Source organism: Bombina bombina, chromosome 1 (genome assembly GCF_027579735.1).
Source record: "Bombina bombina isolate aBomBom1 chromosome 1, aBomBom1.pri, whole genome shotgun sequence".
Classification (NCBI taxonomy): domain Eukaryota; kingdom Metazoa; phylum Chordata; class Amphibia; order Anura; family Bombinatoridae; genus Bombina; species Bombina bombina.
Window position 1 is genome coordinate 840,761,932 of NC_069499.1, and position 24,828 is coordinate 840,786,759.

Here is a 24,828-nt window from a genome sequence, read left to right on the forward strand (position 1 = left end):
TATACCTAGTTAAAATAATTAACAATTTACCTGTAAAATAAATATTAACCCTAACATAGCTACAATGTAATTATTAATTATATTGTAGCTATCTTAGGGTTTATGTTATAGGTAAGTATTTAGATTTAAATAGGAACATTTTAGTTTATAAATGAATTAGATTAATTTAATATAAATTTAGTTAGGGGTGTTAGGGTTAGATAGAGTTAATATAGTTAATATAAATACTATAGTAACTATATTAACTATATTAACCCTAATATAATTAGGGTTAATATAGTTAATATATATAATGTAATACCTATATTAACTATAATATACTTAGGGTTAATATAGATAATATAGCTGGCGGCGGGGTAGGTAGATTAAATAAGGGGTTAATCATTTTAATAGAGATGGCGGCGGTGTAAGTGGCTTACATTAGGGGTTAATAATATTAATATAGCTGGCGGCGGTATAGGGGGATTAGGTTAGGGGTTAATAATTTTTATATAGGTGGCGGCGGTGTAAGGGGTCAGATTAGGGGATAGATAAGGTAGATGGCGGCGGTTTTAGGGGCTCACAGTAGGGGGTTAGTTTATGTAGATGGCGGCGGGGTCCGTGAGCGGCGGTTTAGGGGTTAATAACTTTATTAGGGATTTCGGGGGGGGGGGGGGATCGCGGTTGACAGGTAGATAGACATTGCGCATGAGTTAGGTGTTAGGTTTATTTTAGAAGATCGCGGTTGACAGGGAGATAGACATTGCGCATGCGTTAGGTGTTAGGTTTATTTTAGCAGCCAGTTTAGGGAGTTACGGGGCTCCAATAGTCAGCGTAAGGCTTCTTACGGCTGCTTTTTGTGGCGAGGTGAAAATGGAGTAAGTTTTCTCCATTTTCGCCACGTAAGTCCTTACGCTGCATATTGGATACCAAACTGCGCGGGTTTGGTATACCTGCCTATAGCCCACAAAACTACGGGCGACGGCAGAAATATACGCGCGTAACTTCTAGGTTACGCCGTATATAGGATACCAAACCCGCGCAAATATTGGCGTCGCCGGCTTTTGCGGGCGACGATTTTTATCGGATCGACCCCCTGATTATTTAAGGACCTGATTTTTGGAGAACTGATTTTTAAAGAACTAATTTTAAAGACCATGATTTTAAAGAAAAAGACTAAGACCTGGTTTCAAGAGACCTAATTTCCTAATTTTTAAAGAAAAAAACCTAATTTTTAAAGAAAAACTGATAAGTCCCAGTCTATATTCATGCCTTTAGGCTGCATAGTGCCCAATTCATGAATCCAAAATGTCTCTCTTTGTTTAAGCATTGACTCTCTGTCACCTCCTCTGCGTAATATTGGGACATAATCAATAATTTGGAAGCGGAGCTGATTAATTGCATGATTTTTTTCCAAAAAATGATGTGCAACAGGGGCTGTTATTTTTTTTGGTTCTTATTGAGCTTTTATTAAATAGATGGCATATTGAGTATTACAAGTATAATGTGCCTTAATTTGATATTTTTTACCATTACTCGAATGGTAAAAAACTGAGCCTCTAATCAAGTTACCACAACAGGAGCAATTTAAACAGGCAAAAGAGACAGGGTTGCTGGTAGTAATATAACTTTGTGTGGTAGATTTATTAGAGCCTATATCTGCTTTTATCAAATGATCATGGAGATTTTTACTACGCTTATACGCTGGCATGGGCAAATTTTGAAATTCTAGAACGTTAGGGTTACATTGTGAAAGAATACTCCAATGTTTTTTTATTATTCTTTGTATTTTAGGACTGAGGGCATTATATTCAGAGATAAATGCTATACGTTTATTTACATCTACCTTATCCCTTTTATTTTTAGTCTTAAATAGACTTTCTCTAGGGGTTGAAAGTACTGATGCTATTTCTTTATTTATCAAAGATAACGGATATCCTCTTTCAATGAATCGTTGGCCCATATCATGTAATCTATCATTTACCACATTCTGATCTGATACAATTCGTCTGACTCTTAATAATTGGCTCCTTGGCAGAGAAGCAATCAAGGTTGGTGAATGTGCACTGTCATAACGCAACAAACTGTTACGGTCTGTACTCTTCCTGAATATATGTGTTTTTACAGTGCAACCAATCTTGATTACCCTAGTGTCAAGGAATTCAATTGACTCTTCATTCCATGTCAACTTAAATTTTATATGGCTAGTGGCAGAATTTAAATCTTGAACAAATGCAACAAGGGTTCCAATGTCGCCCAACCATATGCCAAAAATATCATCAATGTAGCGCCACCAAGTGGCGCCACTTTGAATAAACCAATTATTAGCAAAAACAAATTTTTCTTCAAATGTATTCATGAAGATATTGGGCATAATTAGGGGCGACGTTGGAACCCATTGCTGTTCCTTGGATCTGTAAAAAGAAGTTATCTTCAAAAAGAAAATAATTGCAATAAAGTATCATTTCCAACAATTGCAATAAAAAATCTACCTGAAGCCTATTCAAATTATCATCATTACTAAGCACTGACTCTATAGCGCCCAATCCGCTAGAATGAGTTATAGAGGTATATAAACTGTCTACATCCAAACTATAGAGAATAAACTTACTAGAGGGAAAGTTTAAAGTTTCCAATTTTAAAAGGAAGTCACTAGTGTCTTTAATATATGATGTAGACTGTTCCACATATGGTCTAAATATGCGATCTAAAAAAATAGAAACTTGGGTCAGGACAGAACCAGTGCTAGCAATGATTGGACTACCTGGTGGGGTATCAAGACATTTATGTATCTTGGGAAGTATATACATAACAGGGGTCCTAGGATGTTTGACAGTAAGAAATGAAAACAAATCTTTTTCAATCAAATTATTTTTAAAGGCTATAGTTAAAATTCTATCAAGTTCAGTCACAGGAGCGAGCTGCACTTTGTCTTATGGCGCGGTCGGGCTGGGCTGTGACTATAAAGCTGGCCCGATGCGCTGAGTAAATATAACAGACCCGCTCAGCAGAGAGCAGGTCTGTGAAACAGCGGGGTTTTTTTTAATTAATAGGGGAAATTATGTTTTATAAATGTTTGGCTAATATAATGTTATATAATTCTGCACTATGTGCAGAATTATATAACATTATTTTTAAAGTTTACTGACACTTTAGGGCTAGTTTTAGGCTTCAATACATTTCAAGGGAATGTGTTGCCAATCATACAGGCAACCAAGAGGTTAAATTATCAATGACACAATTCTGTGTTTGTTAAGACGTATTTACAGGTTGAAAGATCTTACTGGATCTTCCATAAAAAACTATTGTAAAAAGTATATTCTGTGTTGGGATCTCTATCAAAGAACTAATAATAAAAACAGTAATGTAAATGGTGCATATTTAATCTCAATGAATGACTAATATATAGTTATGGAATTCCTAAAACAGATTATTTAAAATTAAATTTATTTTTTTTTCACCCCAAATATGGGTTCAATCACGATCCATTAGAAAAGTTTATCAAATGATTTATCTTCAAAACTCCCCATAGACTTCAATAGGGGATTTTCTGTAGAAAAGCAATGATATTCTTAAAGGGACACTAAACACAATTTTTTTTTGTTAATGATTTAGATAGAACATGTAATTTTAAGCAACTTTCTAATTTACTCTTATTATCAATTTTTCTTCATTCTCTTGCTATCTTTATTTAAAAGCAGGAATGTGAAGCTTAGGAGCCGGCTCATTTTTTTGTTCAGAACCTGGGTTATGCTTGCTTATTGGTTTGCTAAATATAGCCACCAATAAGAAAGCACTATCCAGGGTGCTGAACCTAAAATGGGCTGGCTCCTAAGATTTACATTCTTGCTTTTTAAATAAAGATAGCAGGAGAATAATTAAAAATTGATAATAGAAGTAAATTATAAAGTTGCTTAAAATTGCTGCTTTATTTGAATCATGAAAGAAAATATTTAGGTTTAGTATCCCTTTAAAATCTGCTCTGTTGGTAATCGATGGGGTCGGGATAATACTACACGAGAAACAATGGTATCAGAGATGGTTTCTAACACCTGTTGCGCAATAGATAATGAACAGCATTGTGAATATTGTTCTAATATCACGGTTGCACTGTACCAAACGTGTTTTCTTTTAACATCGTGTTTGTTATAGTACAACTGTGAAATTATAAGTAAACTTATTCTCTACAGTCGGAGCATACTTACAGTTTTGCGTGATTGTAGCAGCACAAGATAAATATCATGTAAAAAGACATGTTTTTTTTATATAAAAGTGATATTCATTGTGCAGTGGTGACAAATACACTATTGTAAACCTGAGAAACATGATATCCCGTACACTTGTTTCTAAGAATAGAAAAAATGCCAAAATTAAAAACATGTTTATTTTAATAACAAACAGTTAAAATACATAATATACTATTTTACAGTATAATACATATAGAGGTAAAAAACCCTTTGCCCAAACTGCTTGGCACCGGAAAACGTTTAGATTTTGGATATTTACATCTGTAAAATGGGACAGTTTGGAGAGAGGGGATGGGACCAAGTGTAAACAATATCATGTAATATAGGCAATATTTTCATGTCAACCTAAAGGTAGTTTTATATAATCTGCAATACTTCTGTATACATAGTACCCTCAGAAACATAGTACAGCACTGTAATCAGAAAGGTAATATTTGTTGTTTTTAATTAATAAACGGCGAGATTACGAGTTTGGCGTTAGCCTTCAAAAGCAACGTTGAGAGGTCCCAATGCTGCTTTTTGCCTAGCGCTGGTATTACGAGTCTGACAGGTAGAGGCTCACCGCTCACTTTTCTTCCGCGACTCGAGGCTACCGCAAATCCCCTTACGTCAATTGCGTATCCTATCTTTTTAATGGGATTTGCCTAACACTGGTATTACGAGTCTTGGCAGAAGTGAGCGGTAGACCCTCTCCTGTCAAGACTTCGACCGCATTTAAAAGTCAGTAGTTAAGAGTTTTATGGGCTAATGCCGGAACATAAATCTCTTAACTAAAGTGCTAAAAGTACACTAACACCCATAAACTACCTATTATACCCCTAAACCGAGGCCCCCCCACATCGCAAACACTATATTACATTTTTTTAACCCCTAATCTGCCGACCGGATATCGCCGCCACCTATATTATACCTATGAACCCCTAATCTGCTACCCCTAAAATCGCTGCCACCTACATTATATTTATTAACCCCTAATCTGCTGCCCCCAACGTCGCTGCCACCTACCTACAATTATTAACCCCTAATCTGCCGACCGGACATCGCCGCCACTTTAATAAATGTATTAACCCCTAAACCGCCACACTCCTGCCTTGCAAACACTAGTTAAATTTTATTAACCCCTAATCTGCCGTCCCTAACATCACCAACACCTACTTACATTTATTAACCCCTAATCTGCCACCCCCAACGTCGCCGCTACTATATTAAAGTTATTAACCCCTAAACCTAAGTCTAATCCTAACCCTAACCCCCCCTAACTTAAATATAATTTAAATTAAACGAAATTCATTTAACATAATTAAATAAATTATTCCTATTGAAAACTAAATACTTACCGATAAAATAAACTCCAAGCTAGCTACAATATAACTAATAGTTACATTGTAGCTAGCTTAGGATTTATATTTATTTTACAGGCAACTTTGTATTTATTTTAACTAGGTACAATAGTTATTAAATAGTTATTAACTATTTAATAACTACCTAGCTAAAATAAGTACAAAATTACATGTAAAATAAATTCTAACCTAAGTTACAATTACACCTAACACTACACTATCATTAAATAAATTACCTAAACTACCTACAATTAAATACAATTAAATTCAATAAACTAAATTACGGAAAAAAATCCCCACTAAATTACAGAAAAAAAAAGAATTACAAGAATTTTAAACTAATCACACCTAATCTAATCCCCCTAATAAAATAAAAAAGCCCCCCAAAATAATAAAATTTCCCTACCCTATACTAAATTACAAATAGCCCTTAAAAGGGCCTTTTGCGGGGCATTGCCCCAAAGTAATCAGCTCTTTTACCTGAAAAAGAAAAATACAAAAACCCCCGAACATTAAAACCCACCACCCACACACCCCTACTCTAAAACCCACCCAATCCCCCCTTAAAAAAACCTAACTCTAACCCCCTGAAAATCTCCCTACCTTGAGCCGTCTTCACCCAGCCGGGCACAAGTGGTCCTCCATACGGCAGAAGTCTTCATCCGATCGGGGCAGAAGAAGTCCTCCAGACGGCAGAAGGCTTCATCCAGGCTGCATCTTCTATCTTCATCCTTCCAGAGCGGAGCAGAGCCATCTTCTATCCAGCCAACGCGGGGCCATCCTCTTCAAACGACGTCCTAACGAAGAATGAAGGTTCCTTTAAATGACGTCATCCAAGATGGCGTGCCTTGAATTCCGATTGGCTGATAGGATTCTATCAGCCAATCGGAATTAAGGTAGGAAAAATCCTATTGGCTGATTGGATCAGCCAATAGGATTGAGGTTACATTCTATTGGCTGTTCCAATCAGCCAATAGAATGCAACCTCAATCCTATTGGCTGATTGCATCAGGTGTCAGCGATAGCAGGGGCGGCAGATTAGGGGTTAATAAGTGTAAGATTAGGGGTGTTGGTGCAGACATATTTTTTATTTTCCCATAGGAAACAATGGGGCTGCGTTAGAAGCTGGACGCTGCTTTTTTTCAGGTGTTAGTTTTTTTTCCAGCCAGCTCAGCCCCATTGTTTCCTATAGGGAAATCGTGCACGAGCACGTTTAGCCAGATTACCGCTACCGTAAGCAACGCTGGTATTGAGGTGAGATGTGGAGCTAAATTCTGCTCTACGCTCACCTTTTTGCGGCTAACGCCGGGTTTAAAAAAACCTGTAATACCAGCGTTGGCTTAAGGTAGCGTTAGCCCCCGCACCCCTGTTAACGCCAAACTCGTAATCTCGCTGAAAGACTTTTATTTGCATTTTAGAACATAAAAAATCCCAAAGACACAGGCAGAGAAAAATAGTAATTTTTATCATTTTATTTTAAAAAAAAAAATATTAAAAAGTTTGGATTTCAGAAGAAGTTTGGATTTTGGAATTCCGGATTTGGGGATTTGTACCTGTATATAACATACTAAATACAAATACACATTACACCCACAATTCCCTGGTTCAATTAGGTTTATTATTCATTTACAAATGTAATAATTGTATTGGAACTAAAGAGTTTCAGCTCACACATGTAAATTATATTGTCATTCCACACTGCCCAAAGGGATAATTTACTACATTAAAGGGATATGAAACACAACATTTTTCTTTCATGATTCAGATAGAGAATACACATTTAAAACTTTCCAATTTACTTTTACTATATCATTTGCTTCATTCTCTTGGTATCCTTTGTTGAACAAACAGCAATGCACATGGCTGAGCTAATAACATGAGGCATATATGTGCAGCCACCAATCAGCAGCTCCTAAACCTACATAGGTATTCTTTTCAGCAAAGGATACCAAACAAACAAAAATTAGATAATAGAATTAAATTGGAAAGTTGTTCAAATCAGCCAATATGATTTCAGTTGGATTCAGTAGGATTTCAGAATGCAAGGTACCCCATATTTAAACGCGTACCTTCAATCCTCAGTGTGTGGCGGTGATCGTACGAAGAGGAGCTCCACGCTCGATGGCTCCGCGGTCCCCGGTCTTCTGTTCCGTGCTCATCTCATTTCCGCTGCGCATCAGCTTGGGCCTGGATGAGGATAGAAGACGTCACCGCGATATAAAAAGAATTTAAAGCTTGGAAAAGGACCTTCTCCACAGGAACGATGACTACCTATTTGGGGGTTAGAGTTAGGATTTTTTTAAAAAAATTTTTAGAATAGGGATTTTGGGCAGTGTAAAAGAGCTGAATGCCCTTTTTTTTTTAATTTCTTTATTTATCAAAGTTCAGACAGAGATACAAAATAAATATGATTTGCTTCAATAACCCTTTAGGGGCAATGGGTAGTTTAGGATTTTTAAGTGTTAGGTTTTTTTATTTTGGGGGGTTTGGTGGGTGGGGGTTTTTACTGTTAGAGGGGGGATTTAGTATTTTTTAAGGTAAAATAGCTTGTTAACTTAGGACAATGCCCTACAAAAGGCCATTTTAAGGGCTATTGGTAGTTTAGTATTAGATTAGGGGGTGTTTTTATTTTGGGGGATTTTTATTTTCATAGGGATTAGGTTTAATTTTTTTATTTTTGATAATTTGGTTTATTATTTTATGTAATGTTAGACTTTTTTATTTTTTGTAATCTTAGATTAATTTAATCTTATTTTTTTTTATTTTTAAGTAATGTTAGCTTTTTTATTTTAATTGTAATGTAGTATTTTTTAATTTAGGTAACTGGGGTTAATTTAGGGGGTGTTAGGTTAGGGGGCTTAGTTATTTAATTAGTTATTTGCTTTGTGGGGGTTTGGCGGATTAGGGGTTAATAGATTTATAAGGTTTGTTGTGATGTGGGTTAATGGCAGATTAGGGGTTAATAGATTTAATAGGTACTTTGCGTTGTGGGGGTTTGGCGGATTAGGGGTTAATACTTTTATTTAGTTGATTGTGATGTGGGTGAATGGCAGATTAGGAGTTAATACATTTATTAGGTAGTTTGCGATGTTGGGGTTTGCGGATTTAGGGGTTAATACATATATTAGGTAGATCGTGATGTGAGTGAATTGCGGATTAGGGGTTAATATCTTAATTAGGTGTATTGCATTGTGGGGGGTTGTCGGTTTAGGGGTTAATACATTTATTATTAGTTCCGATATGGGGCTGATGGCGGATATAGGGGTTTTGATGTGTTGGGTTTATTTTTGGGAGGCGTGTTAGACTTTTACGGGAGATTTAACTTTTTTTTAATTTTTTCTTAAGCACCGCCAGTTTCTAACGTGCCGTAAGTCACTGGAGACTCCAGAAATTTGTATTTATGCACATTTCTGGACAGCGCTAGTTTATCCGACTTACTGCAATTTATGAATTGCTGGTGGCGTTTATGTGATTCTCTAATGTGCAAGGGGAAATTATGGGCGACGCGGGTTTCAGCAGTTACGCTGAAGCCTGCGCCGCATGTGTAATCTCGCCCCAGGTGTTTACACTTGGTTCCATCCCTCTCCAAGCTGTCACATTTTACAGATGCAAATTCCCAAAATCCAAACTATTCCGGTCCCAAGCAGTTTGGATAAAAGGGTTTTCTACCTCTAATAGTTTAAAGGTATAGGAAAGTACAAATTAAACTTGCAAGACTCAGATAGAGCATGTCACTTTTAAAATCACTTCTATTTTCAAATGTGCTTTGTTTTCTTGGTATCCATTGTTGAAAATTAATATACACATATCCTACACTAGCCGGTGATAGATGCCTGCATAGATTTGCCCACATAGATAAATACTGCAATATGCAGAGGCACTAAATGAAAATTTATAGGAGAAGGGGCAGTTGGGACCCCTCATTTTTAAAATCTAGTTGAATACTAGGGTTGTTTAGAATAATTTGGTATCTGAGCTGACATTTGACTGTATACTCAGATTAGTCAGGCGATAGTATGGATAATGACTGTGACGGTAACAGATATAGACCGCTGGTCTGCCATGCTCTGGTTACCTTATGTGAAATCCTGAATTGAGAAGCTGCCATTATTGACACTCCATATCAAGCATACCGATACACACATATATATATATATATAGATATAATTACTTAAATCTCCAAAATGATTATTAGAGTTATTTATATATTATTATCTATATTCTTAAAAGAAAATTGAATATACAATGTTTATATAATAACTAATAAAGTGAGGCCATTTACATCTCGCAAAATATTCACCCAAATATCAAGGCCGGTAAGAAATAGAAGCAACCGCTACAAGTTACTTTGTCATAATCATTTACTGACACAGTTATGTTCAAAGTAACAATACAATAGCAACCCTTATTTTATTATCCTAAAAAGAATAGATCAAGTAATCGATGGTGCTAGACCAAATATACACGTAGCTATATAGCTGTACTAGCAACGATTTACCAACACACGGCATTACTTAAAGAGACAGTAACCATAGAGATAAAAATATACAAATCTCCATATACCTAGCTTTTATAATATTAAACTTATTAAGATCTTAAGCTACGTAAGGTTACTGTGACCAATATACCATTTCTGTTTGATTACAACAATTTGTATCCCCCTAGTGTAACACATGCTCAGTATTTGAACGGATGATCAATCCTTTTTTGAAAGGTGCGGTAATATCATTCATACCACAGTTTTTATATATACTAGCCAGTTATAATAGACACCTGCAATGAACCCAATTAAGGTTTTACACTTGTAATATACTGGGGAGTGGGTTACTTGTTATAATTTTATTATAAAAAGGTTATTATGTACTCACTAATCCTAAGGATGTCACACTATCCTAACACTAATATATACATAAATCCTTTACTATTAATTAAAGGAGACTTAAGTTCTTTATCAATATAGTTATATGCTTGATCAAACAGGTTATAATCTATAGGTTATTTATTAAAGTAAACCAGAGGCTACAGAGGTCACCATCTATCCATACCACAAGGGTACCTGACAGTTACAGATTTGTTATCTGATCCAATCCTGGTTCAATCTAATCCGGGATATTACACATTAAACAACCCTAAGTTCCCTAGTTGATTTTAGTGCACCCAATTTTAACCAATCTATTAAAGTTCAATGTTTTAACTTAGCAATTCTTTATCGACACCACGCTATACCCACGATAACTACTGTGGGATTAGAGTGCTACAAGTGTACACTTTCCTTGCAACTGTCTATGGTTGGATCTGTAAACACATGTTTATTTGTACCCAGCACCTTAGATTATTGTCTTTAAGGCCAAAACTATACTATTACTAGCCCATCCCCACGTATTATATATTAGTAGTGCCATCACACTTTTTTCCTCCTCCTAGAACAGGTTACCATATGAGCAGGAAAAGAATAGCAAGAGTACAGTAAAGCAGTCAGGCCAGGAACAGAGAGCAGTTCAGCTAAACAGTACCCAGAGCGCCAGAACTTAGCATAGAAAAGTCAAGGGCAGTCCATGTGTAGACAATAAATTAGCTGAAGTCAAGCAAGCAAAGGAAAGAAGACAGAAACATCAAACAGAATGCATATAGCACAAAAACAAGAAACACCTCATGTAAGGGCAGGAGCAATGGGAAAGGCTGATATTATCGTATCTCAGAGATAAAGTACACATTTTATTTTAGAGATTCTCTATTTTAAAATGAGGGTCAAATACACCTCCAGTTAGCAAGTGGGCTTTGTTGTTGTCTTTTTACTGCTTATGACCAGGAATCAGACCACGGATACTACCTCAAAAGATTTTGCTAAAATAAGAAAGGCATTGGTCAGTCTGTTTAAGCCTCATTGGAACCAACCAGTATCTCGGGCTAACAGGGTGTTACTTGGGTTGGCAAGAATTTTAGCCTGCATACACTATCTGGCCTTTGGTAGTTTTCACTTATCTGAAGGGATTGTCAGCAGAATGGCTCAGCCTAAATTTTACATGGTTGACCTGTTTCCTGGTGGCTCTGATCTGCCAGAAATGTTTTTCATTTCTCTCAACCCACCAAGGAATGGCACTATGTGAAATTAGGTTTTCGAGCTAAATGAGGGATTCCCAATATCTTTGGAACCATATAACACACTCATGTAGTGCTAGGTAAAGATGTACTTTTAAACAGGACCACAAATGATTCCACTATCTTAATGAGAAAATGGTTTGCAAATATTCCATGATCATAATAAATCTTTATGTTGCATTCTCTGGATGTATTCATGACTCATATATCCTGTGTCAATATATTCTCTTTTTAAGATATATGTTTGTTGCATAAGTGCCAGTGTCCTATGTTTTATGTTTCTTATCTTGTGTGGACATGTTTGCCATCATGATTTTTTTTAAAGGGACACTGAACCCAAATTTTTTCTTTTGTGATTCAGATAGAACCTGCAATTTTAAACTTTCTAATTTACTCCTATTATCAAATTTTCTTTATTCTCTTGGAAGCTTTATTTAAAAATCAAGAATGTAAGTTTAGAAGCTGGCCCATTTTTGTGAACAACCTGGGTTGCTCTTGCTGATTGGTGGATAAATTCATCCACCAATAAACAAGTGCTGTCCAGTGTTTTGAACCAAAAATTGACTGGCTCCTTTGCTTAGATGCCTTCTTTTTCAAATAAAGATAGCAAGAGAATGAAGAAAAATTTATAATAGGAGTAAATTATAAAGTTGCTGAAAATTGCATGCTCTATCTGAATCATTAAAGAAAAAATATGGGTTCAGTGTCCCTTTAAGTGAACACAAAATTCACAGTATTACACTGGCACTGGCAGGGATGTTATATTTATACATGGTTAAATTAAATTCACTGCTGAAGAACTAACTATCCATAGCTAGCTTTAAAATATGACTTTGCGGGTTTATATAAGTCCTTGTATTATAATTATTTGTAAAATACCTAATGTGACACAAAGCTTATTTTCTTCTGTTATGTGTGATCAGTCCACGGGTCATCATTACTTCTGGGATATTATCTGCTCCCCTACAGGAAGTGCAAGAGGATTCACCCAGCAGAGTTGCTATATAGCTCCTCCCCTCTACGTCACCTCCAGTCATTCTCTTGCACCCAAAGACTAGATAGGAGGTGTGAGAGGACTATGGTGATTATACTTAGTTTTTATAACTTCAATCAAAAGTTTGTTATTTTACAATAGCACCGGAGCGTGTTATTACTTCTCTGGCAGAGTTTGAAGAAGAATCTACCAGAGTTTTTTATTATGATTTTAACCGGAGTAGTTAAGATCATATTGCTGTTTCTCGGCCATCTGAGGGAGGTAAAAGCTTCAGATCAGGGGACAGCGGGCAGTTGAATCTGCATTGAGGTATGTAGCAGTTTTTATTTTCTGAATGGAATTGATGAGAAAATCCTGCTATACCGATATAATGACATGTATGTATACTCTACACTTCAGTATTCTGGGGATGGTATTTCACCGGAATTACTCTGTAAAAGTACATTAAACCTTTTAATAGGTATTTAATTCATGTTAAACGTTTTTGCTGGAATGTAGAATCGTTTGCATTTCTGAGGTACTGAGTGAATAAATATTTGGGCATTATTTTTTCCACTTGGCAGTCTGCTTGTTTTGATTATGACAGTTTCGTTTCTCTCTCACTGCTGTGTGTGAGGGGGAGGGGCCGTTTTTTGGCGCTCTTTGCTACGCATCAAAAAATTTTCAGTCAGTTACACTTATATTTTCTGCATGATCCGGTTCATCTTTGACAGAACTCTGGGGTCTTCAAACTTCTTTGAAGGGAAGTAGATTCTCTCAGCAGAGCTGTGAGATTTAATAGTGACTGTGATTTAAAACGTTGCTCTGTAATTTTTATGTTTAAAATTTAATTAGTGTTATTTTACTAATGGGAACAAACCTTTGCTAAAAAGTTGTGTTGTTTGTTAAGAGTGATGCTATAACTGTTTTTCAGTTCATTATTTCAACTGTCATTTAATCGTTTAGTGTTTTTGAGGCACAATACGTTTTTATTAAATAAACTTGTAACCGAGTTGCATGTTTCTTGCTAGTGTGTTAAACATGTCTGATTCAGAGGAAGATACCTGTGTCATTTGTTCCAATGCCAAGGTGGAGCCCAATAGAAATTTATGTACTAGCTGTATTGATGCTACCTTAAATAAAAGCCAATCTGTACAAATTGAACAAATTTCACCAAACAGCGAGGGGAGAGTTATGCCGACTAACTCGCCTCACGTGTCAGTACCTGCATCTCCCGCCCGGGAGGTGCGTGATGTTATGGCGCCTAGTACATCTGGGCAGCCATTACAGATAACATTACAAGATATGGCTACTGTTATGACTGAAGTTTTGGCTAAATTACCAGAACTAAGAGGCAAGCGTGATCACTCTGGGGTGAGAACAGAGTGCGCTGATAATTCTAGGGCCATGTCTGATACTGCGTCACAGCTTGCAGAGCATGAGGACGGAGAGCTTCATTCTGTAGGTGACGGTTCTGATCCAAACAGATTGGATTCAGATATTTCAAATTTTAAGTTTAAATTGGAAAACCTCCGTGTATTACTAGGGGAGGTCTTAGCAGCTCTCAACGATTGTAACGCTGTTGCAATACCAGAGAAAATGTGTAGGTTGGATAAATACTTTGCGGTACCGGCGAGTACTGACGTTTTTCCTATACCTAAGAGATTAACTGAAATTGTTACTAAGGAGTGGGACAGACCCGGTGTGCCGTTCTCACCCCCTCCAATATTTAGAAAGATGTTTCCTATAGACGCCACCACACGGGACTTATGGCAAACGGTCCCTAAGGTGGAGGGAGCAGTTTCTACTTTAGCTAAGCGTACCACTATCCCGGTGGAGGATAGCTGTGCTTTTTCAGATCCTATGGATAAAAAATTAGAGGGTTACCTTAAGAAAATGTTTGTTCAACAAGGTTTTATATTGCAACCCCTTGCATGCATCGCGCCGATCTCGGCTGCGGCAGCATTTTGGATTGAGTCTCTAGAAGAGAACCTCAGTTCAGCTACGCTGGACGACATTACGGACAGGCTTAGAGTCCTTAAACTAGCTAATTCATTCATTTCGGAGGCCGTAGTACATTTAACCAAACTTACGGCTAAGAATTCAGGATTCGCCATTCAGGCACGCAGGGCGCTGTGGCTAAAATCCTGGTCGGCTGATGTAACTTCTAAGTCCAAATTACTTAATATACCTTTCAAGGGGCAAACTTTATTTGGGCCCGGTTTGAAAGAAATTATTGCTGACATTACAGGAGGTAAGGGCCACGCTCTACCTCAAGACAAAGCCAAAGCTAAGGCTAGACAGTCTAATTTTCGTCCCTTTCGGAATTTCAAAGCAGGAGCAGCGCCACCCTCCACTGCTCCAAAACAGGGAGGAACTGTTGCTCGTTACAGACAAGGCTGGAAGCCTAACCAGTCCTGGAACAAGGGCAAGCAGGCCAGTAAACCTGCTGCTGCCTCAAAGACAGCATGAACCGAGGGCCCCCGATCCGGGACCGGATCTAGTGGGGGGCAGACTCTCTCTCTTCGCCCAGGCTTGGGCAAGAGATGTCCAGGATCCCTGGGCGCTAGAGATCATATCTCAGGGATACCTTCTAGACTTCAAATTATCTCCTCCAAGAGGGAGATTTCATCTGTCAAGGTTGTCAACAAACCAAATAAAGAAAGACGCGTTTCTACGCTGTGTACAAGATCTATTATTAATGGGAGTGATCCATCCGGTTCCGCGGTCGGAACAGGGACAAGGGTTTTACTCAAACCTGTTTGTGGTTCCCAAAAAAGAGGGAACTTTCAGGCCAATCTTGGATTTAAAGATCCTAAACAAATTCCTAAGAGTTCCATCGTTCAAAATGGAAACTATTCGGACAATCTTACCCATGATCCAAAAGGGTCAGTACATGACCACAGTGGATTTAAAGGATGCTTACCTTCACATACCGATTCACAAAGATCATTACCGGTATCTAAGGTTTGCCTTCTTAGACAGGCATTACCAGTTTGTAGCCCTTCCATTCGGATTGGCTACGGCTCCAAGAATCTTCACAAAGGTTCTGGGTGCCCTTCTAGCGGTTCTGAGACCGCGAGGAATTTCGGTAGCTCCGTACCTAGACGACATTCTGATACAAGCTTCAAGCTTTCAAACTGCCAAGTCTCATACAGAGTTAGTTCTGGCATTTCTAAGGTCGCATGGATGGAAAGTGAACGAAAAGAAGAGTTCTCTCTTGCCTCTCACAAGAGTTCCATTCTTGGGGACTCTTATAGATTCTGTAGAAATGAAGATTTATCTGACAGAGGACAGATTAACAAAGCTTCTAAATGCATGCCGTGTCCTTCATTCCATTCAACTCCCGTCAGTAGCTCAATGCATGGAGGTGATCGGCTTAATGGTAGCAGCAATGGACATAGTACCCTTTGCACGTCTACATCTCAGACCGCTGCAATTGTGCATGCTGAGTCAGTGGAATGGGGATTACTCAGATTTGTCCCCCACTCTGAATCTGGATCAAGAGACCAGAAACTCTCTTCTATGGTGGCTTTCTCGGCCACATCTGTCCAGGGGGATGCCGTTCAGCAGGCCGGACTGGACAATTGTAACAACAGACGCCAGCCTTCTAGGTTGGGGCGCTGTCTGGAATTCTCTGAAGGCTCAGGGACAATGGAGTCAGGAGGAAAGTCTCCTGCCAATAAACATTCTGGAATTGAGAGCAGTTCTCAATGCCCTTCTAGCTTGGCCCCAGTTAAAGACTCGGGGGTTCATCAGGTTTCAGTCGGACAACATCACGACTGTAGCTTACATCAACCATCAGGGAGGGACAAGAAGCTCCCTAGCAATGATAGAAGTATCAAAGATAATTCGCTGGGCAGAGTCTCACTCTTGCCACCTGTCAGCAATCCACATCCCGGGAGTGGAGAACTGGGAGGCGGATTTCCTGAGTCGCCAGACTCTTCATCCGGGGGAGTGGGAACTTCATCCGGAGGTCTTTGCCCAAATACTTCGACGTTGGGGCAAACCAGAGATAGATCTCATGGCGTCTCGCCAGAACGCCAAACTTCCTCGCTACGGATCCAGATCCAGGGATCCGGGAGCGGTTCTGATAGATGCTTTGACAGCACCTTGGAACTTCAGGATGGCTTATGTGTTTCCACCCTTCCCGCTGCTTCCTCGATTGATTGCCAAGATCAAACAGGAGAGAGCATCAGTGATTCTAATAGCGCCTGCATGGCCGCGCAGGACTTGGTATGCAGATCTAGTGGACATGTCATCCTGTCCGCCTTGGTCTCTACCTCTAAGACAGGACCTTCTGATTCAGGGTCCATTCAAACATCAAAGTCTAACTACTCTGAAGCTGACTGCTTGGAAATTGAACGCTTGATTTTATCAAAACGTGGTTTTTCTGAGTCGGTTATTGATACCCTGATACAGGCTAGAAAGCCTGTTACCAGAAAGATTTACCATAAAATATGGCGTAAATACCTATACTGGTGTGAATCCAAAGATTACTCCTGGAGTAAGGTTAGGATTCCTAGGATATTGTCTTTTCTACAAGAAGGTTTAGAAAAGGGTTTATCGGCTAGCTCATTAAAGGGACAGATCTCAGCTCTGTCCATCTTGTTACACAGGCGTCTGTCAGAAAATTCAGACATCCAGGCCTTTTGTCAGGCTTTAGCTAGGATCAAGCCTGTGTTTAAAACTGTTGCTCCGCCATGGAGTTTAAACTTAGTTCTTAACGTTTTACAGGGTGTTCCGTTTGAACCCCTTCATTCCATTGATATAAAATTGTTATCTTGGAAAGTTCTATTTTTAATGGCTATTTCCTCGGCTCGAAGAGTCTCTGAGTTATCAGCCCTACATTGTGATTCTCCTTATCTGATCTTTCACTCAGACAAGGTAGTTCTGCGTACTAAACCTGGGTTCTTACCTAAGGTTGTCTCTAACAGGAATATCAATCAAGAGATTGTTGTTCCATCCTTGTGTCCAAATCCTTCTTCAAAGAAGGAACGTCTTCTACACAATCTGGATGTAGTTCGTGCCCTCAAGTTCTACTTGCAGGCAACTAAAGATTTTCGCCAAACTTCTTCCCTGTTTGTCGTTTATTCTGGACAGAGGAGAGGTCAAAAAGCTTCTGCTACCTCTCTCTCTTTTTGGCTTCGTAGCATAATACGTTTAGCCTATGAGACTGCTGGACAGCAGCCTCCTGAAAGAATTACAGCTCATTCCACTAGAGCTGTGGCTTCCACTTGGGCCTTTAAGAATGAGGCCTCTGTTGAACAGATTTGCAAGGCTGCAACTTGGTCTTCGCTTCATACTTTTTCCAAATTTTACAAATTTGACACTTTTGCTTCTTCGGAGGCTATTTTTGGGAGAAAGGTTCTTCAGGCAGTGGTTCCTTCTGTATAATGAGCCTGCCTATCCCTCCCGTCATCCGTGTACTTTTGCTTTGGTATTGGTATCCCAGAAGTAATGATGACCCGTGGACTGATCACACATAACAGAAGAAAACATAATTTATGCTTACCTGATAAATTCCTTTCTTCTGTTGTGTGATCAGTCCACGGCCCGCCCTGTTTTTTTAAGGCAGGTAAATATTTTTTAAATTATAATTCAGTCACCACTTCACCCTTGGCTTCTCCTTTCTCGTTGGTCTTTGGTCGAATGACTGGAGGTGACGTAGAGGGGAGGAGCTATATAGCAACTCTGCTGGGTGAATCCTCTTGCACTTCCTGTAGGGGAGCAGATAATATCCCAGAAGTAATGATGACCCGTGGACTGATCACACAACAGAAGAAAGGAATTTATCAGGTAAGCATAAATTATGTTTTTCATATGTTTTCTTTGTTTTTATCTAACATGGAAATCCCCATAAGATAATGAATAACGAAAAAATTGTCTAACTTCAGGTGGGTTCCAAATTCTGTAGTTCTAATATCCAAGTACTTCAAAAAAGTAATTCCCTCTGGAGGAGAAGAACAGAGTTCTTCAATAGACCCATTTAGGTGTAAACAGTGCCTGAATGCATAGATGAGCTTTCTAGCCCTTTATTACGTTTACTAGGAAAGAGGGTCTTTTAATTTCTAACCCCAAATGCTGCTGTTTACTTTTAAAATAATCAAGTCCTCCATAGATCAAACATGCATAACAAATGCATTCTTTATTGTGCTTTTTCTGCTCACAAGCTGATCGAATGGACATAAAAAATGCTTAATTTTATGCACAATTAATCTTTGGTAAATTGATTATTCACTATAATATTTTTTAATGTTTTATTTAAAATTAAAGTGACATGAGCGACAGGCATTTAAACAATCATATGCTTAAAGAGACGGTCTACACCAAAATTGTTATTGCTTAAAAAGATAGATAACGCCTTTACTACCCATTCCACATCTTTGCACAACCAACAGTGATAAACTAATATACTGTACTTTAATAACATTTAAACCTCTAAATGTCTGCCTGTTTCCAAGCTACTACAGACAGCCTCTTTTTTTAGCTTTTCACAACAAGACAAGGCTAGTTAATGTGAGTCATATAGATAACATTGTGCTTTCTCCCATGGAGTTGTGCAGGACACAGCACTAATTGGCTAAAATGCAAGTCAATAGATAATAAATAAATAGCCACGTGATCAGGGGGCTGTCAGTATAAACTTAGATACAAGGTAATCACAAAGGTAAAAAGTATATTAATACATACACGTTATGCAAAACTGGGAAAGGGGTAATAAAGGGATTATCTATCTTTTTAAACAATAACAATTTTGGATTTGACTGTCCCTTTAATTTATATGTGCAGCCACTAATCTGGAAATAGCACTCAAGTGCTGAGCCTACCTAGCTATGCTTTTCACTCAACTTGAGTTTAACTATTTATTCAAATTTATGTTAATGAGCATGGCCAGTATTTTCTTCCAAGAAAGGTGGAAACCCTACTTAAAGTGAAAGTAAATCCTAGCGTTTTACAAACACTAGGATTTACTATTGAAACAAATAAAGGGGACTTTCATTCATGAAGTGTAAGATATTTCATGTAGAAAGCTCCTTTATTTGTTTTAACCGATCGCCGTTTTTAGGTGCTACAGTAGCATACGGCTAAAAAAATGTTTTGCTAAGAGGTGACATTTTCACCTCTTAGCCAATAGCTGTGCAGTAAATCCGGCTCCCATGGGCGCCAAGCCGGATTTACCACACGGCTATTGGCTAAGAGGTGAAAACGTCACCTCTTAGCAAACTATTTTTTTTTAGCTGTGGGCTGCTGTAGCAGCTAAAAATGGCAATCGGTTAAAACAAATAAAGGAGCTTTATACATGAAATATCTTACACTTCATGAATGAAAGTCCCCTTTATTTGTTTCAAAAGTCAATCCTAGAGTTTGTAAAACACTAGGATTTACTTTCACTTTAAGGACCGGTCATTTCAGACTAAAACTTCCCCAAAAGACCAGAGCATTTTTAGCATTTTTTGCCATCACTACATTTAAACAGAAATAGAGCCTTTTTTTAATTAATTTTTAGTAGACAACCCAATGTATTAATCTAGGCCCATTTTGGTATATTTCACAGCGAAATTTGATCAAATAAAAAAAAGATTTTTAACAAACTTTAGGTTTCTCACTGAAATTATTTTTTGGGTATTAGAAGGACACTAATTGCAGCTGCGCACCACTCTTTTATTATTCCCAGCAGTGAAGGGGTTAATCAGGTAGCTTGCTTTTAGCTTTAAGGGTAGATTTACCAATGTCTGTCCAACCTGATAAGCTGTAGCGTATCATGTCCAACAGACATCGCTGAATGACGACAGCATACGCTGTCGGCATTTATCATTGCAAAAGCATTTCACCTTTGTATAGGATCAGGCGGATTGAATACTGCAGCCTCAGAGGCAGCGGACAAGTTATGGAGCAGCGGTCATTAGGACCATTAGGCCCTTGTTTAATTGACCCCTTAGTGTAGAGATTACCCTTCCACCTGACACTTCCCAGTCTGCAGTTTTACAAAAAAAATTTAAATTATTATTATTGTCCTTAGTGTAGGATTACCCCCTTACCTTCCCACCTCCCTGATCCCTCCCAAAAAGCTCTCTAACCCTCTCCCTTCTAACCAATTCCTGTCTGCCAGTACCCAGTTTTCTATTATTTATAATATATTTTAATTTTAAAAAAAAACATTTTTTCTGTAATGTAGCTGCCCAACTCCCTCCCCCCTCCCTCATTACCTACCCTCTAATTGTCCCCTCCAGTATAGGATCCCCCTCCTCCCTCCTCCCCCTCCCTGCCGCTCTAAGAGTTTTTTTTCTTCTGTAACTTAGAGGTCCCACCCCCCTCCAGCGATGGGCACAGTGTCCCTATCTGCATCAGTTACTCTGAAAGTCTATTTCTGCACTTAGATTCTCCTTCTCCTTAGATCCAGTGAAGGGTCATTTTAATGTTACATGATACAAAGACATTTTTGACAATTGGGTGCTTCCAATTTTTGACTGAATAGAGACAAATTACCACAGACAGACTCCAAAATCTTGTGGAAAGCCTTCAAAGAAAAATGGTGCCTGTTATAGAGAAGGGAGACTCCATATTAATGCCCATGATTTTTGAATGGGGTATCCAACAAGCTCATATAAGTGTGATGGTCATATTTTGTACATATCCCATTTACAAACATTACATATTGATAGGAATGCAAAAATGCATATACAATACTTATGCCTACTATTACATACACATATCTGCCACACCACCATTAACTACACACCTGACTCATTACCCTGACAGAGCTCGTGTCCCTCATTACCCCAGTGCACTTACACCTGACCTATCAATCTTGATAGTACCCTTCATTCTTGTTAGTTCACAAACCATAGAAGGAAACAGAGGATAATTGATGTTGGTGGTACCTTTGTAAAGAGACAGAGAGAGGAGGTAGTTAGAGTGACCTACTCCAGGAAGGCAGCAAGGGAAGTTTGGGTCTGCAGATGATAAGAATGATAGAGAGAGGTCGGGTGGTGAGGTAGTCAGTTGGATAAGTAGAGTGAAAATAATAGGGACAAAGGAAGGGAAGTTTGGGTCTGGAGAGGTTAGGGGGGCCCAATCAAGGACAGTACAGGGAGAAAGGGCTGGACTCTGATCACAGTTGGGCAAACATCTTCTTGCTTTTCCTCTGAGAATGGCAAAAACAGGTAAGAAAGGTAAAGTGAGGAGAAGAGGCTTTTATAGAGGCTTAATTAGAGAGGGTGCAGTAAAAAATAATGATGTACATACACAATTTACAATAAATGAATACTTATCTTTAATGGTTTCATTATTTTTCCAGAAACATCAACGCAGAGGGAAGAGAAATGGTCACAGAAAGAGGAGTTTTCATTGGAATAAGAGCTTTGGATCCTTCCTTTCCTTTACCTGGAAAAATAGTACATCATTGGGATAAAAGACTGATGCCACAAAGTCACATCTATCCCTTGGTCCATCTCTCCGTCTTCTGAAACCAACTACACACTACTGCATCTTGATCAATCAGCAGGACATCATTCTTCAGCTCATTCGTATATTTTTTATACCTAACTTCTCCTCCAGCACCAATTAGGAGCAACTCTACCTTTTGTACTAGTACATGTGCCATCTCCAAAAGCTCTAACAGTATTTGTGCTTCCACCGCCATTACCTGCCCGCTTGACACAAATCTCTGGTGTGTAAAAGAAGGAAGCCAATTATCAAGTTTTATTGTAGGGTCACACAAGGGGGCAGATTTATCAAGCCCGGTATTCAGCTGTTTCCGTGCGAGCCTTCAAGCTCGCCGGAAACAAAAGTTAAGAAGTAGCGATCTTAAGACTGTTGCTCCTTAACTCGTCCACCACCTCTGAGGCGGTGGACAGCAATCCGCATGATCGGATACGATCGGGTTGATTGGTCGCGAATCTGCAGGGGGCGGCATTGCACAAGCTTTTCACTAGAAATGCTTGTGCAATGATAAATGCCGACAGTGTATGCTGTCGGCATTTATCGATGTCTGCCCGCATAATGGTAATTGTTCCCAGGGTGTTTGCTGATCAAAAGAACATAGGAAAAAACTGTAATAAATTAACATTAAAATCACATTAGAAAAAAAACTTTCAAACCCTGAACTGAAACAGAAGAAGTCAGAAAATGAGCACAGGGGTTATTACTTTGCTATTATTTTTTTAAAGCGTATGTACCATTCAGATGTAACTTACAAGGAGCAACTTTGAAGTAGTCATGAAAGCTGGAGAAATGTCATTTGGTTTTATTGCGCATAGACATCACAGTTGCAGCTTACAGAAAACACAGTCTCTGAAAAACTTTGTTGGACAAGTTTGGATGGTGATGAAAGCTGGAAACACTTTAACTGGCGGATTAACTCATTCGGTCTTATGAAGATCACTGATACAAGATATAATAAACAGGCAGTTTCTTAACAATTTTTGCTTAGCAAGTTAGTTGCACTGATGAAATACATATATGCTTGGCACACGTAAAGGGACACTAAATTCAAAATTAAACTTTCATGATTCAGAAAGAGCAACAGTTTTAAGAGACTTTCAAATTTACTTCTATTATAAATTTTTCCACATTCTTTTATATACACACTTTCTGAGGCATCAGCTGCTACTGAGCATGTGCAAAAGTTCACAGGGTATACACATACTAATCTGTGATTGGCTGGTAGCTGTCACATGATACAGGGGGCAGCAAATGGGGGGAAAGTAAATTTGTCAGAAAACAAAATCTGCTGCTTATTTGAAATTCAGAGTAAGGGTTATTGCATTGTCTTTTTATTATGTTCTTGTTAATTATGCAATTCTACTAAACAAGCAGACTCCAAGATACCTAACTAGGAAGGCACACAACATTGGCAAACAGCATTTAAAGTGAAGGTCCATTTTGATGAATTAGTGCCTGCATTTCACTGTTTACTTCAAAAACTTACCATTTAATCCTTGCAGCAGCTCCAGCGATTCCCACGGAAGCCTCTGCAGACATCAGAAATGACGAATCAGGCTTCCTCCAATCACAGCTTCCACCCTGAGGGAATCTTGGCCTGATGCAATGCTGTGATTGGAGGAAGCCAGATTTGTCATTTTGGACCCGAGAAGACGGCTTGTGATGGGCGGAGGAAGTGCTGGAGCGGCTGCCAGGATTAAAAAGGTAAGTTTTTGAGGAAAACAGTGAAATGTCAATTTTGATGAATTAAAGTGCCCTTTTTTTTAATAGGTTTATTAAAAACCGCGCACTAATTCATCAAAATGGACCTTCACTTTAAAGGCACATCAAACACCTTGTAATTATATGACATTTGTGTTGTGTGGCTATAGAGTAACATTGTCAGCTAAGTGTTAACTTTTTTATAACAAATTAACATTCTTTATTGTGCAATTATTTTTCAATAGACAAACTCCACTCACTATTTGAATTATTTAGAGGAGCCAATCTGGGCTTTAGTCAGCAGACTACCAGGCTAGCTAAGGTCATAAAGTTAGTAAAAAATGCATTTATTTGCAGTTGTTATTAGTTAAAGCCAATAAGGGATATATATATGTAGCAGAGTTAGGCTTGATAAGTAAGCAGAGTTCATTTTAAGTTCTGAGTATTAGAAATTGCTCAATGTTCAGAGCTAAATTACATGAAAAGGGGTCAAAATAAAGAATGAACATATATTGCAAAGTAGTTTCATTACACATATCTAAATATGCTGCAGAATCCAGGAGATAAAGTACTTTGCAAAAGTCTTAGGCCACCATTATATTTGTTATTTTTAGCAAAGTTTTAAAGGGACAGTTCACCCAAAAAATGTCTCCCATTTAAATTGTTCCAACGATCCATTTTACCTGCTGGGATGTATTACATTTTTTACAGGTAGCTCCTTAACCCCTATTTTGGCCTTTGAAATAGCTGATTTAGCCTGTGGTTTCCCAACCTACACTGAAAGTTTTAATACTGGAGTCTCAGCTATTGAATAGCCTAAGTAAACACAGCCAGCAGAATAAATTAAACTCACAGTGGGGTGCAGGATAGTTAAGTAATAAAATTATCATTTTCCATTGTTCTCTCTAAGTATTGAGCTTTAGTTTTCCAGACAAATATAAGATAAGGAAGCAAGTCTGTGTACACAAACTGATAACAATGAGATCTGATATTACTTTAAGCTCAACACATTGTAATAGGCTGTGGTTTAAAAGCACAAAAC